Raw genomic sequence first — 19517 nt, forward strand, 5'->3', positions numbered from 1 at the left:
AGAGGTGGAGCTGAAAGCTGCCAGTAATGAGAGCGCGCTACATTTCTTTAAATGTGTTATATACTTTTATTGGTTGGTGCTGGTTAGTTAATCCGCGCGCCTGTCGAGACCTCACGCTGTTACGTTAACTGCCATTTGCATGGCTCACTGGGGCGCGCGGATAAAAAAGGTCTCGTTTTCCCCAGGTCGGCACTCGTCATTGAAAAGAATAAATAGAATAGTAGAAGGCTGCCGATCGGGCGCCACACTTTTACTTGCATCGATCTCAATGTCTTGTCTTCATTTTGATTTATATCTTGCGCCTCAGCTCCGGCTCGTCTCGTTCGTTTTGTACCATGATATGCCTGTCGATTTAATAGCACCTTCTTCATAAGGTCTATATAAAACGTATTTGTCATGTATCTGTTGATGCACTTAGCATCGATCGGTTTCTTTTATCTAAAATCATTCTAAGCTTTGCAGATGATTTGTGGCTGCGCGGCCGAGTCGTGATATGTAATTGTAAATTACATTTCGAACGATCTTATCCAGCAATGCGCTTTTAAACGGTTGAATTAGTGAAACTTAAGTGAGTTCATCTCATTACAGATGCTCTAGATTCCAGTCACGAATACTCGTAACAGCCGGATACCTGTCGAAGCGCCACCTAACATATCAATTAAGCTGAGTTTAATTCCACCATCGATCATCTGCCGTCCACTCGATCTGGGGTCAATATCTTTTCGTAAACTCGATCGCACCACATTTATGCTTAGCCGTTGAATTTTAATGAAACTTATTTATAAATTATTTGCATCTGTACCAGAGATGCTGATTATAATTCTTTGTTGCAAGAGCTATCGCAATAAATAAGAGAGCAATCGGGGGTTTTCCTTTTGTGTTAACAGTTCAGTACTAGTTATTAAAACAAAGGGTACCTTGATGATAGCTTGTCCATGGCTAATGTGCGGTTCTGCGTCAGGCGTCCAATTATTGCTAAACGATATGAATTTTTAAATCAAGATTGATGATAAAAAGGGCTGGTGCGCGAGTGGTGGTGGTGAGTCATCGTCGGTCGTGTTCGTTTTGTGACTATCAGATGAAGCTCACGACGCCGCGTCGCCCGTCGCCTGGTGCGTCCGCACTCCGCGCAGGTGCTAACTTCAGCAGTCTGTGTTGAAATCGGACCCGGCCGCGCCGACGTGCCATTAGATACCGGATCTCACTCAGGCGACCACGGCAGAATTGAATTTAGAATTGCAGTTATGCACCAACGTAACTGAACTGAATAACTTCTGAATGATCACTTATGTTTGATGTTGGTTAGTGGTATTCCAACCACTAATAAATGTGCGATCGAATGAGTTTTCTTTAATGGAAAGGCTTTATTTTTCGACAATTGGAGCATGGTATGTTTTTTATAAAAAACTTTCGGCGACTCTTCCTCTTCTTGCAGAATTCTGTAACCCTTCCCACGGGAACACTTCTCACCAAATTATTGTTTTAAGATCATTATTATGTATTAAGTACGCTGTCATTAAACACACATTTTCTCTTCCAGCGTATAATTACTTAATTTACTTTACATATCTAATGGCACCTCTAACTTAATCATTAACCTGCATTAGCCATTATAATCGTATCTTTTTCTTAGCTCATGCCGGGACTTTTTGTTTAAATTCAATTTTACAAGAAATAGTCCGTAAACGCTTAAGCGGCGTTATTAAACGACAATTTGCTTATCGTTGTAAAAACTTAAAGAGCCTCGTGGATGCTTTTACGCTACTGGACGCCGGGCTAATCGAACGTTCGACGTGGAGCCAATCTGCGTAGATGGTGCGTCGGCGCACCGGTAGTGCATGTAATCTTGTCATTGTATAATCGAACCAATTTATATTAGGCGCCGAGAGCTACGTTACTCGCGCCGAAGTTATGGTCCGGCACCCACAGTTTATTTAGATGCCACCAGCAGCCGCCAGCGCAGCCGATTGCGAACCCTCTGATTCGCGCCCACTTTTGTCTTGTTTTATTGTTAACGGCACATTTATTGCTCGATAACACACTCGATATTGAATGGAGATGAAATACGGCAGTCTTTTGTTATCATGTATTAACCTCTTTCGACGATCCGTGACGACGCAAGCGACTCTAGAAATGTCCACCAATGAAGCAATGAATGCGGTATCAATGGCGTACGTGAAGTGCAAAATGACCATTTAACTCCAGGATTTACGATTTGTACTATTCACAACGATATCTGTAATGTATTAAACAGTTGGTTCACACCGTGTTATTATAGGCGATCGTCTACATATGGCATCCGGTGCAAACGAGTTCAGTGTCAGTTACATTCAATACAATTTTACCACTCAAAAACATGACCAATTAATTAGTATAAAAAACTGACAACTAAAATGGCAAATGTCGAGTCTGGGCGGCAGAGAATTCTTGAACAACAACATAGACTGACTGTTCAACGATACCTAATTTAAATATTGCCATAAATGAGCTAATAAATAGTGTCATAAAAGTACCGTGTGGTTAATCGATTATATATTTTACATTTTATAACGTAATCATATCGCAAGCAACCGTAACAATAGGTTACGATCATAAACAGCGTCATTCAATCAATTGGTGCCGTTTAAAATATCTGAAAACGACCAGTTGCGGTCACGTAATTATGTGCTTTCGCATTCCATATACTTCATCTAATGACATGGTGAATATCAAGTTACTGTAAAATGTATTTATTTACATCTTATTTATCTGATAGAAGCTGTAGGAGTATCATTATGGTGAAAATTAGTAGTCTTTCACACAGGGGGGTACTATTGAAGAGGGCAAAATACTTTAAGCGACCTTGCGCGGCGTCCTTGCCTCCCGACCGAAGATCCCTGGAATCTCGTGTCCCTTACGCTCCCGGGCATCGGCGTCTGTCTATCCCGCTTTAACGCGACGTCCAGAGCCGCCCCACTCGATGCGCGCCGTGATAAATCGCATTCAACGACAGCCCTCGCATTGCACTTTACGGGACAAGTTTACTCACACTCGTTCCATTTTTATTTACGACTGAATGAAAATACCTTCGTGCGCTGGAGTATTAAGTGTATTAATAACAGAACCTTTTTTAGAACGTTATATTTTTGTACCGGACAAAGTGGATGTTGCATTTTTCGTTTTGCATTTGCAGTTAGACGTGCAAGGTCGACCGGATCGATAATTACAATGTTACGGTTTACTCACAACAATTTTTTATGGTCGTCAATATTTAAATGTGCCATAAAGGCGATTGTTATTTACAATTTGCAGGCGATGAATATTTAGTAGGGCGGGCCGAATGCGCCGGCGCAGCGCCCGTGTTCCCGCCTAATGAGGAGCACCCTTATGGAAGCCGCGTCGTGTTAGAAAATCCCTAATTGTACATAACTATGTCGTTGATATTCGGAACGCGAATTTATGTCCAATTAAACAAACCTCACACTCGCATCGCCCATCGCTATCGCAACTCTAGCAAGCGCTCGGGATCGGTATCTCAAAGATGTACCGATTGCGTTCTTTTTTCACTTATTCTGCAAAAGGGCTATTTTTCCTGGAGGTCTGGTAAATGGATGTAGATTGTCTAAAGCTGAACTATTTTTGTGCGTAGTAGCAACGTTACATCGTCGATTCATGGAAATTAGCATACCATTATCTCCTAAAGCCATGTTACGTTGCACGCCTGAGAATGTTCAATGGGTAATATTACCGACGTAAGTGTCAATATTAAGGTTTCAAGCTAAATTTAAAATTGTATTGTTATAGCGCACTTAACACTTACACTTGCTGCTCTTAAAAGCGTCATGTGGCTTTAATCTTCCAACAGTAAAGCCAGATCATTATTATTTTGCAAGTAAAATGTAGCTTCATTGTTCTAACTAAACATAATGTGAATCGTTTATTATAATTGGATCAATATTATTATGATCTGTATACAATTTAGATAATGCATAAGTGGAGTCATTATGTTTGTTGATTTATAATAAAAACTGAGTAAATTACTCGTTATATATGCGTAAAGTTTCAGAAAGATAAAATTACACCAGCTGCGTAAAAGGTAGTAATTTCAATAAACCAAAAACAAGAGTACCTATTTATTCGCGGAGCCATTAATAAAGTAGTCGCCATTACAGCGTTTCAAAGGGTTCGTTTACTTGCCTCACGAAACGACGATAGAAGAATTTACATGAATTTTTATGAGTGAGTATATTTACAGATATCCTCGGGGCTCAGTGGGTTAGTTGGTGAGTGAGCTATGCGTCGTTTAAGGCACAGCTACCACACACTCTATAATAATATATCGATAATAATCTTGAAATCTTAATATACAAATCTGCACAATCTGTTAAGATAAAAACGTTATCAATCCCTAATTAACTTTTTCCTTGCCCCCTTTTAAATAGAGAGTTACACAAGCGTTGATGTCCAGTCCAAATTACTTTTCCATTTTAATTCCTCACTTTGTGTTAAAGCCTCTTGTTACTTTTGTTGGTAAAAGGCTTAGATTAAAACATAAGAGGTTTTACTTTATACACTCTATGAAAAAATAAAATAAGCAATGAATTATAAATAAGTAGTTAAATATTTCCGTCACTTGCACTTCTCAGATCGAGAATAATCTGATACTTACTGTTGTTTTTCCATTCTGTGTCGTACATTCAGAATTTACTTATTTACTTTACTACTTAATGTTTAAAAAATAAATACCAGTATTATTAAGATGACAAATTACGCAATAAAACCAAACAAAAATAAGAACATCGATACGATCAAAATTATTGAAAAATATTATCCAAACTTATTGCTGTTCTGCGAAATTATACCAGAATTTCAATTATTATCTTTTAAATTGCAGTTATTAAACAGAGTATAATTCTCTTATGTTAATAGCGTTTATTCAGACGCTATCTATCCAGTAAATAAACAACTTACCCTTATTGTGTCAATATGAGCGCCCTCATGCCGCGTCGCCCGCGCATCGCTTATTACTGGCGCCTCATTGAATAATGTGCCGCCGATCTGGGCTAATCAATGCGTGACTGAACCATCCATAAACACATCGCACTTTTATAACAAGAAACAAAGTATTTCACCAAAAAAACACCCTGATCACACCAGCATCCGCTCCACGATAGCCTATACTTAAGTCATAAAAACCTATAACAAAATTCTTAGATAAACAAACCACATTTTACAACCGACCTGAATACAGAGATCAATGTATAAATACGGTCATATAAACTTTGTTCTTTTGCAATAGTCGGATAAAGATGGTTCTCAAACGATCGCAAAATGATCACTAACGCGCCGATATAAAATATTATGAAAAGATAAGCTATTTATAAGCAAGTGCTCCGAGTTAGATCCCATCTATTTTAATGAAGGTTTTATTACTCTTTCTCTTTTTTTTATTTAAAGTTACGTATATTATGCATACATCTGTAGCATGGACCGTTCATATTTTATTTTAAACGACCATATTTCAGTAATTGGTTCGAAAATTATTATTCATATAAAAAGTAAAGCTAAACCAGAAAAGACGTAGACTAGGAATACAACCCATATAGTAGGCTCTCGCAAAAGGACGAAATGAATTAATGTTTAATAACCGCAATAATGATGACGCAAGTAAAACTATACAAAATAATAGTAAGTAATATTAATTTTGTCCCATCTTTTTAACATGTAATGAACCGTGTAGTCTCGTAAAAACAAAAAAGTATATCGTATGCTTAATAATGCCATAAAAATCTAACTGCGATGTAAAATTGATCGTAACACCGGCAAGAGTATGTTGTGGGATCAGTGGGTACATTTTCTGTGTGTGTAAAATGTCACATTTACTTACTACTTATTAAGTGACCAGACGCAATAAGTGTTATAATAAAAATGGGACTAAACTTATCGCAACTTCCATCTCCGTTTCAAGTTTTTTCTTTGTATTCAATTAGATATTTAGTTTAGTCGACCAGTAAAAGATGAAGATAAAAATCTTTTTTATAGCCGGTCGGTGGTAAACAATAAGAATATTATGTTACGCGCCGGGGACGACGACGTGCGCGGTGACTGAAAAGTATCTGTGACGACACTCGATCGGCGATAATAGGCTCCGCTCATCAGTGCGTCACCGGTGGCGCCTCCATCATAAAGCAAATTGCACGCCAACCTGTTCTCATACGAACCGTGTGCATACATGTAACAATGTAGCGCTATAAAGACGCAATTACAATTTGTTGCAGTAATTAATTACGCGCACATCGGACGTGGGCCCGACGCATCCGATGGGCAGTCAAGAATTGACCGAACGGGCTCATCAGCATGCGTCGCGGATTCCCTAATGCGTCGGCGCAGCCCCTATTACGCGCATCCTAAGTACTCCTTTTAAGGCTACCGCGCGTGTTGCCCTGAAATACGAACACTTGGCGTAACATCCGCGGTAGCGAAAACGACCGCTTAACAATCGAGGCATTGTTTTACAAAGTTCTACGACAACTACTTGGACAACTTACTCGGACAGTTAGTTTTAATTATGACCTGACAGCATAGTCTGTGAACACGAAAGGAAATATTATTCCGGATAAAATCTCAAAGATGATGTTATAGCAGCGAACTTGTTTGTGTGCTTATTAGCATTTTGATGGCCCGAGATATCCCGCTCTGATGTCGCGGAATTGTACGGAGAACCAAAAACTGCGTTCACGCAATCACGCCTGCGGGACTGTTAGCCCTTAATGTCCCGGCTATCGTCGTGAGATCGCAGATACGATCCTTGTTTATCGCTCCGCTCGTCAGCGTCGCCTCTACCGGGTCGGGCTCGCCGGCGCCTCATGATTTACAAGTACACCATAGTAACTCTTTGACATGGAGCGAGCTCATTTTGGCGTACTACGGTACCCGACACATAGGCATGATCGCCGATGCTGAATACGCAGCACGAATCGAGAGGTTCGCACGCCACTATCAACTTTATACTCTACCCTCCTGTTTTGCCTAATGACTCGATCATCCAAATTGTGTCCACAACTTGAAAAACCAGTAGGATTAACAACACCAACATTATTTACATCCCTGAAACGTGATCTATAAAACTTAATTTAACTTTAACTGTATTCACTTTGTATGGCCCATCAGAACATTTAACGACAAATTAAAGTGGACATTTTATCATAACCATTAATATTCATTATGCCAATTTTAGCAGAATCATGTTCAAAGTGCAACTTAAATCTTGTTAATTGAAATAAACATTTGTAAGCCCAATGAGTTTGAGGTGGTCACAATTTCTAGTTTCCGTTTGAGTAATTTACAATGACCAATATCCTGCTTATTATCTTTATGATGATGAGAATGATTTGTAAATAAAATCTTAGTATATTATTTTAATTTACAGATTCCACATGAGCTTACTGACATCAACGATAAATTAAAATATAACTTTACAACTCACCTGTCGAATACGATAGGAATTAAGCGGGATCGTTGGAAGGTTATTTAATGTCAAAATGTCATACAGACTTGCCGTAATACCTTTCGAAACTGACAGTGTACGGGCTAATAATTGTGTAATGTTCATCAGTGATTGAGCGCGACAGGTGGACATAGCGCAAAACTACCCTTGCCCGCGTGATTCAATAACTTGAAACTTTTTATTTTACACTAGCTTTCCGCCTGCGGCTTCGCCCGCGTGGAATTTTGTCTGTCACAGAAAAACTTTATCGCGCGCGTCCCTGTTTCAAAAACCGGGATAAAAACTATCCTATGTTCTTTCCCGGGACTCAAACTATCTCTATGCCAAATTTCATCAAAATCGGTTGCGAGGTTTAAGCGGGAAAGCGTAACAGACAGACAGACAGACAGACAGACAGACAGACAGACAGACAGACAGACAGANAGTTAGAAATAAAATTCGCCACGAAGGTGACGATGAGAACCGTGGCGATGAGAAATACCCCTATACCAAATAAATATTTTTTCTTTCTTTCTCTCTTTCAAATCAAGCTTTCTACGAGTATTTCTGACTGAGCAAGTCTTTTTTCGTCACAAATCAATGTTTCCCTTTGAATAAGTACGGCAATCGCTATCTTCAGAGACCCACTTAACACCGATGCTCCTGAGAATTCGAACTGAATATAAGAATAGGATTCTTCATCAACTGTGCAAATATTGTCTCCCCTTTTGATACTAGTATAATACCTAGGTTCTTTCAATAGAAGATACTATAATGTCAAACAGCGATTTGTTGTAGTTCATTGACTTTATTGTATTCTGTAGTGCCGTTATCCTATCTTTGACCCAGTCATAATATAGGTTTTGTCTTGCTTTAATTCATTGGGTAAAATCGTAGCATCTGTACAAAAGATTTGGTTGGTGGAAATCATTGAGGGAGGCCTATGTTCAGCAGTGGACGTACTGGGGCAGAAATAATGATATTATCGCCCTTATTCACAAACGATGCTTGCTTAAGTGAAGCAGCAAATCAAACGCACAGCGTTGAATAGAGCTCTGTGATTGGTTCGGGTGTCACCCTGTGCGACCACTGTGTCCTGTGAGACCTCATAGTAATGTTTGTGAATACGGGCGTATATCTATCTATAAGGGCTCCTTTCCACGCACGTCCCGTTTGTAGTGTACCACAAAACACCGATCCGTTTGAATTTGGAATTCGAATTTCCAACACTCACGTATGTTCACATCGTAGTCCAGTTTTACGGCATCGTGCACTTACTGGATCCCGCCAAGATTGCTGGAGGAATCCGATCCAATCCAAACCATTAGAAAAAAAGAAAGAAAGAAACATCAGGACATCGTTTGATAGTTGTATAATACTGTCTTCAAAAAATCCAATATTTCCCAGTATTTTCAAGTCTTCTGGGTCACTATCCATTGTGACACCGGATCTGTGAAATTGCCCGAAATGGACAAAGTCCCCATTTAATTCAAGACCCGGAAGTAGGGGAGAAGTACCAAATACTGGATACTTTTTGAAAACTTAAAAAAAAACTCACACAAATTCAAAAATTTATTCATTAATTGCACTTAAAATTATTGCGTATCAATATACTTTAAGTTAGTAAACCAAATTATGTCTTAACTCTTTTATTTATTTTTATAAATAAATATTTATCCAAAATGGCACAAATCAATCATGAAATTTTGTGTACCCTAATACTGGACACTGTACCTTCCTTATATCGGATATCCCATATTAGGATAACAATTTAATATGGAGGCCTATTTTCGGCAGTGGACGTCCTATGGTTGAGATGATGATGATGATTATGGTCGCGGTAGCTAGTTTATTAGGTAACTGAATTATTTTGTTAATTATTGCTCGTTTTTTTATTATTTTTTTTTATCCACAACGAGGAAGCTCTTGGCCTGTATCTCACCTGATGGTAAGTGATGATCAGGCCGAAGGTGGAAGCGAGCTTCACCCGGAATCCTCAACCACGGAGGAACTGGCTATCTTGCCTCTAACTGCCGGAACACAACAATGCTTTTAACATTGTTGTTATGGCGACAGACTTAGGTAAGGTAGTTATAAAGCTAATTTGCGAACGTCGAAAGCTCTCAAGCCATAACAACTGTTGACCATCAGTAAACAGTAGTTAATAAGCTCCTTTTCCATTTCAGGATAAAAAGTAGCTTTTCGTCCTAGCTTCGTTTTAATTAACTGGTCTATTGTTTTATATCGGTTTTTCACAGCTCTCCAATGTTGCGAAAAGCTTTGGATGCTTTTAAATATCTCATTTTCTTATTAATAATAGCATTTTATGCATGTCACACCGTCAGAAGAATAATAAATGCTACAATTTATTTAGGTACCCTTATACTGAATACCCAGTATTGGGAATAGCTAGGTATCCAATATTGAGGTAACTACCCATTTTTACAAAAACCGTTATGATTTTTTTAACCTATTCCAATTATCGAGAAAACGCATTTAATATGCTTTACTAACTTTATATCTGGTTATTATGTACTATCACTAAAATAAAAACATCACTTATCATAGTTTTATTGCCTCCTGAAGTCAATATAAAAAATAAAACGACGAACGAAAAATGCACTTTAAAATTTGATTGCCAAGTAAAGAGAAATATGGCGATGCCGTTTAAGAAACTATCCCTAACATTGCATTGACCAACTGGTTTTAAATATTTCATGAAGATAGCGTTGTTACTTTTTCAGTAATTGGAGTATCCAGTATTGCGCACGTATCCAATATTCGGTTCCGCTCCCCTACCGTGAGCTAGTTTTGGCTGCCTCAAAACCTTAGGCAGGGCCGGACTGCCTCACTAGTAGATAAATGGGCATCTCTCAACTTCTCGTATCTTACTGACAACCATGAATATAGTTGGTACATAATAAGCACTAGATTTCGAGATCCAAACAATCGCTCTGTTCAACTGAACTGTACTGCAATACATACCTGCGACTTAGACGCGGTCTAGCTCGCATGTTTTAAGTTTGCTTAGATGACAGAACTAAGGGTTCGGACAAACCAACGCGATCACAGCGCGATCAGCCGGCGTGCAGCGATGGCGACCAGACCTAAATGCATTGATCGCCATCGCTGCACGCCGGTTGATCGCGCTGTGATCGCGTTGGTTTGTCTGAACCTTAATGCAGCAGTTGTAGCGAACTTTCGAATTAATTAATTCCAAAATGGTGTTTTTGTTTTGCGATAGTGATAATATTTTCACCAGAATTCACCCCCTTCTGATCAGGCCCCTCTTTCCCACTGGGCACTCGGGGCCCCGCGATCGAAGGGGCCCCCGTCTGTTCTCATAAAAGATCTTTCTCCAGATGAGAAGGGCCTCCCCTGATCCTTATGTGCCCAGGGCCCCTAGTAGGTTAAAGACGGCCCTGCTTCTGATCCGAGTAGATTTTTTACAAACTACACCTACTTACTTATATTTTACAACTTTTTAATAGGTGGTTTCCAGTAAGTTTGGGGACCGCTAAATACGTCCCTGCGCAGTTAAACCTCGTTTGCAAATAATAATAGTTTCGGTCGACGCTGTGTGTCGAGCCAGTCCAGTCGAGTTGGGAGCTATTTGAAAAGCGCATTCAGAAACCCAATGCAAATACACAACCCTACTAATTCCCTGCTATTTGCCTTCTAATATTATGACAAATGTACCTCTGTCTGTCAGTTACGCCTAAACCACTGAATCAATTTTGATTAAATTTGGTACACAGATAGTATGAGTCCCGAGGAAGACAAAATTTCACGAGGGTGAAGCTGCACCTTAAGCCTAAGCGCAGACCATCGATTTTTCGTCAGCCGATAAGTAGGTAGTTTAGTCGGGACTCGGGTAGTTGATCAGTATGGTCATGTATGGAAATGCGCACATTACACCAATTCGATTTGGCCGATTTTTCATACAAATTAAAATCGGGCCCAACATCGGCCAACTAAAAATCGGTGGTCTGCGCCTAGTGTAAGTAGCAGTTAAAAAGGAATAATAATAGTTTAGTCATTTTACATAGTTAAGTCCATTCAATGTTTCTTCGTTCGTCCAACTTTTGAAGTTGACCTAAAATAAAGTTAAACGTTAAAATTCAAACTTTTTAAGCCATAACCAACATAAAGCTGTCCATGGAACAATCCTTTGACAATTTGAATTCCATTTAACCATTTTCATGCACAATTTTTACGGTTTTATAATGAAAAATATCAACATTTCAATGGAAAACATTAATCCATTCCCGTCAACAATGCGCACCACCGGAATATTCATGAGAACCGGGAAATTCCGGTTAAAACCAGATATTCCAGGTTCCGATTGCCGTTTGTTCCTAGTTTTTGTCCTAAATCGTTTTCCAGGAATATTGGACGGGATTTACTATTGTAATTTTAGTAGAAATTCTCATGCACGTCATGTCTTTGTTCAAAATGAATACAAAGTGCGTTAGTACTTCACGTTATACTAAAATTACTTGGCTAATTTGTCAATTAATGACTGTATAAAAAGACGAACAGCTTTGACTTATCATGAATTTATTCATGATTTTTACGGAAGACTTAGTTAAGACTTAAGACCCTGCACTAGGTGGACAGCCGATCTGGTGAAGGTCGCGGGAAGTACCTACCTGAATATGGGCAACACACGTCGTTATGGAAATCCTTGAGGGAGGTCTTTGTCCAACTACATATAAATAAATAAATAAATCTTTCGACAATTTTAAACAGCGCCAGCTAGCCCCAAAGCAACTTAATGCTTGTGTTATGGGTACTAGCTTAACGGATATACTACTTATATACTTTATTTTAATACATACATTTATACATAGTCACACCCAGACCCGTCATAGAAATTAAAATTCATCATTTCAATTTCTGCCCGGCCGGGAATCGAACCCGGAACCCGTTTTGAACCACTACACCAAACTATGGACGTCATTTGGCTGAAACGAAAGAACAGGTTTTTACAAAAATAAACAGTTTTCGTCCTTATCTCTTTAAGCCTTATCTCTGAAGTATTGTACTATTTTGTATCACCACAAGTAAACTTAAGAACAAAACGTTATAAATCCTAGACCAATGAAAAAGCAATTTCACAAAACCTATCTTGGGGTTCCAGGTGGCTCACCCAAATGCTAATTTCATAGTTTGCCCGCAACATAAATATTTTAAAGGCAATCTGCGAATGATTGATGCGCATCGGCAGTGATTCGCAACATTTTGTGGCAAATCGCGCTTTTTGTCGAACAATTTTCGCTTTTGTTTGCCCTGTTCGGGCAATTTCACCCGTTCAATGCGGGGTAAAAAGTCTTTTGGGAGGTGTGCACACTAGTTTAAAAAAAGAGAAATAAGGTTCACATAGGTTACGTTTAACGTTGAAAATGTAAATTGTTTCGTCTGTATTTTAAAGAAGAACCTACCGATTTATTCCTGCTTAGCCCAAAGGTTAAACGTCTTTACAGTTTTACAATAACTATACTAATTTGATTGATATATCAATGCTAATTATCTTAGGGGTACGATGTAGGTACTCGTACCTACCTACATATATTATAATTTGGTTTTATTATTGTTCCCGATTTTTGCATTACAATAGAAACCTATAGATTAACATAAAATGTTCTTGCTCTGACTAAAACGAGCCCCACGTCGCATCAACGTTATATTAATTTGAAAAATAGCTCATCATGTGAACTAACCTTAAAATATAACAAATAATAGCCCCCTTTATCGTTTCAAGCTTTTCAACGCAAAAGAATCTTCAACTAAGATATTTTAAGCGATAGATTTTAGGAATATAAATTAGTATATTATAAAGAAAGTTTTCACAATTACTTTCACAAGGTTGACAACAACTGGCGATATTACCAAAGGAAATTGTTTGCGAAGAATCCCGTTTTGAAGATAAATTAAGTTTCAAAGTTTAGGTTTAAAGGGGCATTTTAAGTTTGACAAATGGACGGTTTTCGTAAACAATGTTTTACTGTGCGATGACTAAAACTTACCAGCCTTAGGATCATAGCACACCTGTAAATTCGGAAAGGGATCGACACCGCCTTTCGCGAGCTGTCATCGCCCTTCGCGCGCTGTCAACCGCGAAGCGAGGCGTTTGTATTACGATGCGGATTTAGTGTGCGTAGCATGCAGTGTGGAGTTTCATACAAAGAATACTGACTGCCTCGAGTTGATACGGTTACGATCCCTTTCCGGATTGATAAGTGTGCTACGTCCTTAAAACTTGCCAGGTTTTAAGTTGTTTGCTTCTATAGAGACTGTCATGGTCGGGATGAGAGCCTGGACTGATGGATATTATGTGCGGTATATGTATAGTAAATACGAAATCTTCTTCGATGGTTTATAAATTAAAGTGTCTTTAGATACAGAACAATAGTCATTAAAATCAGAATAAACATTAAAACCAAGCAAAGATTACTAATTTTTGAAACAACAGAAACAGTACATACAGCTATGCAATTGAAATAAGGTTGCGTTGTCAACATTTTGGCCGCTTTGGGTGTCACTATTTGTGACTGTACTACAGCCAATATATTAACTATCACGAATAATTTGCTGATTACCAGAACGTTCTGGAACGAAGCCTTTATCGTGGACAGACAGACAAAACCAAAGTCCTTTGTTATACACATTTGCACGGTAATAAGCTCTGAAATGCAGTACCTACTCATACGCCACTTTGAGAATATTGAGGACGTAATTTCACGGCTAGGGTGACCATCTCTTCGGTAATGTACGGATATTGGAATCTTCTTATGGTTTTTATGAACTATAAAGAATGCAAAGTGAGTTTGGTTCATTTCCCCACTATGTTAGCAGTGCAGCAATAACTAAACAATAGTACATTAAATAAATATTCAACTAATTTACTAAACAATATTACATTGAATAAATGGAAAGCCTGGGGGAGGCCTTTATCCAGCGGTCGACGTCATTTGGCTGAAACTAACGATTACATAGAATAATATGTATTTCCGTTGTAATTATATTAAATTATGACATAGTAAATTGAATTGAAAATAACTCGAAGGATATACAAGATCATATTTGCCATTGCTTTGTTCAAATTAAATAATCGCAATGAGTACCACCACATAGTACACGCTTACAAATTCACGTAGTCATAATGACGGATAATAAAATGTAATAAATGTACGTGAAATGGTAACATACTAATACGAGAAGTAGTAAGTACTCGTATTGCTTTCGCATGTGCCAATTATATAATGCCTCTACCAAAGCGGAGCGCAGAAGTGCTGTCAATTTTTTCTATAGAATTTGACAGCGGCGGCGGCGCTGAGCGGAGAAGAGAAATGGAAATATGAAATCTGGTTGGTTATTCAAAACACTTCTCTGCTCCGCTCCGCTGACTAACGAAGTAAAGCCAGTCAAATACCATTGTTCCATATTTTTAAGACACGTGAAACATCACAAAACTTAGCCAGTGATTTTCAAATTGTATCTGCCAAAGAAAATAACGTAGAACACCGAGTGCAAAACAAATAACATTAAAATCTACAAAGAAACAACTAACTCTTCACTTCAAATTAATCGAAGTCCACGTTTGCCAGAGAAATGTCTAAAAATCCACATTCGATACGATTTTGTTCAAAAATCGCACCTATTACAACTATAAGAGTGTTTAGTTTGATATGCTATCGTCTAATACTTGATTTTTGTGTTTTTCTTCCAGTCTCTTAAGGTGGGTATAGACTAGAGCGTTTATTTGTAACAGAACGTCGTGCATTCGCTGTTTTAAAATTTGTAAAAATGAAATAAAAATGAACAATTCACATACTCGAATCATTTTGTTAATAAATAATACAACTTGATTTTAAAAACCAAAAAACCTTTAATGGAATTTGGGGAGGTCCCTAACCACTTCTGGTACATACATTAGAGAAAGTCACGCTCCTGCAGTGGACATCAAAAATGTCCTGATGATTATTATGATGCTTAAGGAAACTAAGAATTTGTCTGAATGTCCCATAACACTCTATCAAAAATAATCTAGTACAAAAAACAGACCTGATGACGATTATAATGTTGTAGGAAACTGAGCCTAGATTGTACAAGTCGTAAAAAACGTTTTATTATACGTAGTACGCCACGCGGCACACCGGGGAGCATCGAACAATCTATTAAAACTCATTTATTTTTGCAAAAAGGCTTCTAAAAATAACATTTACCTACACGTCCCAGTACTGCTTCAGGACAAGAAATGGGCCAGTGCTGAGAAGAAGTAGCGCAAGAAACTCGGTCACTATTCTGTCTAGTGTCTCGGCAGTCGACGATTTAATGCTCTATCAAATACTCTAGTCTACATCCACCTTTCCACCCTATATTTATTTTCAGTGTGCAGAATAAAAAATACCGATAACGGATTTCCGTCGCAGGGTGGAAAAATGCAAAAAAACAACGCCATTCCAGATTGCTGGGCTGTATGCACTGACGGAAGCTCGTCCAGTTTATTTTGTTTTATCTGCCTTTGATTTCGGTGTTTTAAAATTTATTTCACTCCAGTAAATGTGTGACATCGGAAATGTAGAGGATAGCTCGTCAGACTAACATTTTTGAGTTACAATAGACACTTAGCCATTATTATAACCACTAAGTTTTAAAAATAGCTAAGAAATCGCAGACAAAATAATGCCAATTTGTGTGGTTCTGGTAAAGTACACTAGCCTCCCACTCTACGTAAGAAGCGACTGGAAGTAATAAATATGTCAACATAAGGCCACAGAATAAGTAATAGTACCATGATATGGCTACCCCAACCCGTCTAGCCAACGTGAACAGTATAGGTCAAATTCTCCATTTGTCTCTTATAAAATTGAAGAATGTTTTTCTCCTGCAGTGGAGACTTAAGGTCTCACACATCAAGCTTGCCGACCAGCCCGGCGGCTTGGTGTCGGCGGTTTTATTTCAAAAGAATCATGTCGACAATTTGAACTGTCTTTTTTATTTTTTATTTATTTATTTATTTTATTTTTGCAACATATCAAAAGTCGACGACTCATGTCGACAGATGGTGGGTTGGGTGTACCTATAGACTGCAGTATAATGACCTGATGCTAGGCAACATGTAAATCATTTGGGTAGGCCTATGTTCAGCAGTGGACGTCCTATGGCTGAACTGATATGATGATGAAAATGCTACTTATTTATCGAGATTTAGACGAAACTATTTCTGTGCACATCCATAAATAAACCGAAGCCAATGCCACTAGTTCAAAGGTTTAAGGGGTCGCCCTTTTGCAACCATTAGACACGCTTGACAGTCTTTGATGTTACCTTATTCAATATCAAAGCGCTACCTGAACACCTTTTAGGACATAAAGCAGGAAGGCACAGAAGATTTGCTGAAAGTTTACCCAGAATATAAACGAAACTTGCGCGAAACCACACCTTCCAGACAGAGTTAAGATCGGTAGAAAAGTGAGTTAGTAACTTGTGAGTTTCTTCCGCCACTTCTTCTCAACCCCAGCCGTATTGTCCCGAAGTTATTGAAGCAAGCTATATTTTGGACATGTATAAGTGCCCTGAAAGGGTCCTTCGTTGGTTCGTTTCAGCCAAATGACGTCCACTGCTGGACAAAGGCCTCTCCCAAGGATTTCCATGGTCCTGCGCTGTCCGCATCCAGGCACCTCCCGCGACCTTCACCCAAATGACGCTTCACCTAGTAGGAGGCCTGCCTACACTACGTCTTCCGGCCCGTGGTCGCGCACCCAAGAAGTCACAAGAACCCAAGAACAGCTCTACGAGCTATGTGCACCGCCCACTACCACCTGATTTTAGCAGTTCTGCGGGCTATGTCGGTCACTTTGGTGCTCCTGCAGATCTCCTCATTTCTGATTCGATCACGTAAGAAAATTCCACGCTCCGTCGCCCTTTGGTTGTAACATCATCGGGGAACCAGACGCAGGTTAGCGTACCATGCCTATATTGTTGACATTCCACCAGCTCGCACTAAGCGATTCGATGACTCTTTTATAATGCTAACAGCTAGGTACTGGAATTCGTTGCCTGCTGCTGTCTTTCCCGAAAACTATAATCCGGGCCTCTTCAAGGCGAGAGTGAATAGGCACTTACAGGACAGATATGTACCATCCTAGACCGCATCCCACTTAACATCAGGTGCGATTGTGGTCAAATACCTGCCTTGTTATGCATAAAAAAACCATTAAATTCAAATTATTTTATTGCCTTCGTACCTACTACTATGGAATTTGACTTTGAGCTACTGACTTTCTTTTATACTGTGGTAATACCGACCCGTACAACTACTCTAATTTGTCATTGTCACCCTAAAGGTCTAGTAAGGCCTATTTCATCCAATATCATGACTAGACAGGACTGTTTTGAATATTAAAAAACAGCACATATTCGATTGTACACCTTATGCTTGTGGAAATAAGAGCACAAAATAGCAAGTTTTTCAATAAAATACGAAACTACTTTTGGAGACAACGTCTATCTATACTATACAGGATGTCACGTAAGAATTGGCACTCACATAAAAACTACTAAGGCTGAATTGCACCACCTATCTTTAACGGTAACTTTAACGATAACCGGTGTTTTTTTTATATGGAGTTTGACCGATTTTTGACGATTGTTAAAGTTAAAATAAGATGGTGCAACCCAGCCTTAGTTTATATCAGTTGTCTGGTAAGTACCTATAGTACAAGCTTTGCTTAGTTTGGGTTACCTATATTTATTTGTTAATTTGCTCTCCATTAACTCACTTGAAATTGTTTTAAAAGTACGTTAAAATCAAATTTTAATCAGCTTAAAACGTGCATTCGCTTTAACATCCAAATTGACCCATAAACGTTTCAGTCAAAATCTACTTACTGCACTACTCGTAAAACATATTTGCGATACAAAACAAGGATTGGGCAACGTTAGGGTTGTCAACGTCGAAATAAAATTAAATACTTTTTATCCTATACTAATATTATAAATGCGAAAGTAACTCTGTCTGTCTGACTATCTCTCTTTCACGCCTAAACCACTAAACCGATTTTTATGAAATTTGGCATAGAGATAGTTTGAGTCCCGGGAAAGGACATAATATGATAGTTTTTATCCCGGTTTTTGAAACAGGGACGCGCGCGATAAATTTTTTGTGTGACAGACAAAATTCCACGCGGGCGAAGCCGCGGGCGGAAAGCTAGTTATGAATATGTTTTCAAGTAGTCTATGTAATTCGAAGTCGTATAAAAATAATACGATAGTTAGTTGGATATCTTAGTTTTCAGTAGAAACTAAGATAGAAAAATGACGAATTGTTCAGCATATTGATGATTAACTCGATTTTCAGTAAGTATTTGAAAGAAGCCGTATCTTGAAAGTTTTTGACTTCATCGCAAACAGACAGACGCAACGAAAGACTTTTTTATGGTGATGGTGCTAACTACAATATTATAGTGCAACGATGTGAGTTTACATCAAACGTTCTCACTAGTGTAATGATTTTAGAATTAATATTGTATTTTATACGATTNTTTTCATAATTTTTTTGTCGAGTGATTTCGGGCTTTTGAGTAGACCCGCAGTTTTGACGGCCAATTTTAGAAAAGTGCGTAGACGCTAGTGACCCAACCTTTAATGGCTTACTGACAAATTTAGTAAACGAGGCTTTCCTGGAATGCCAGCTCTCTGGCGCAAGTTTTCAAAATTTTATAGCGTAAAGTGTTACCCTGGTCTACTATAGTAGTCCGCGCGTGTACTCTAGTGTTAATAAAATTAAATTTTATTTTACTTACTTTTGACCGATTTAGTGTGTAGTCTATTTTCGTTAAGAACTAGTTAAGAGTGCTATGTCCTGATGAAGATAATTCAAAGACTAGTATATAGTTAGAATCATATTAGATTAGTAGTTCGCATAATATTAGAAGTCCCCAATTAAGGTACTCTAAATCTTACGCAATCCTACTAATAATGCGAAAGTTTAGATGTCTGGATAGATGTTTGTTACTCTTTCACGCAAAAACAACTGAACGGATTT

Source organism: Ostrinia furnacalis, unplaced genomic scaffold, assembly GCF_004193835.3.
Source record: "Ostrinia furnacalis isolate ACB-3 unplaced genomic scaffold, ASM419383v2 OfSCF7013, whole genome shotgun sequence".
NCBI classification, from domain to species: domain Eukaryota; kingdom Metazoa; phylum Arthropoda; class Insecta; order Lepidoptera; family Crambidae; genus Ostrinia; species Ostrinia furnacalis.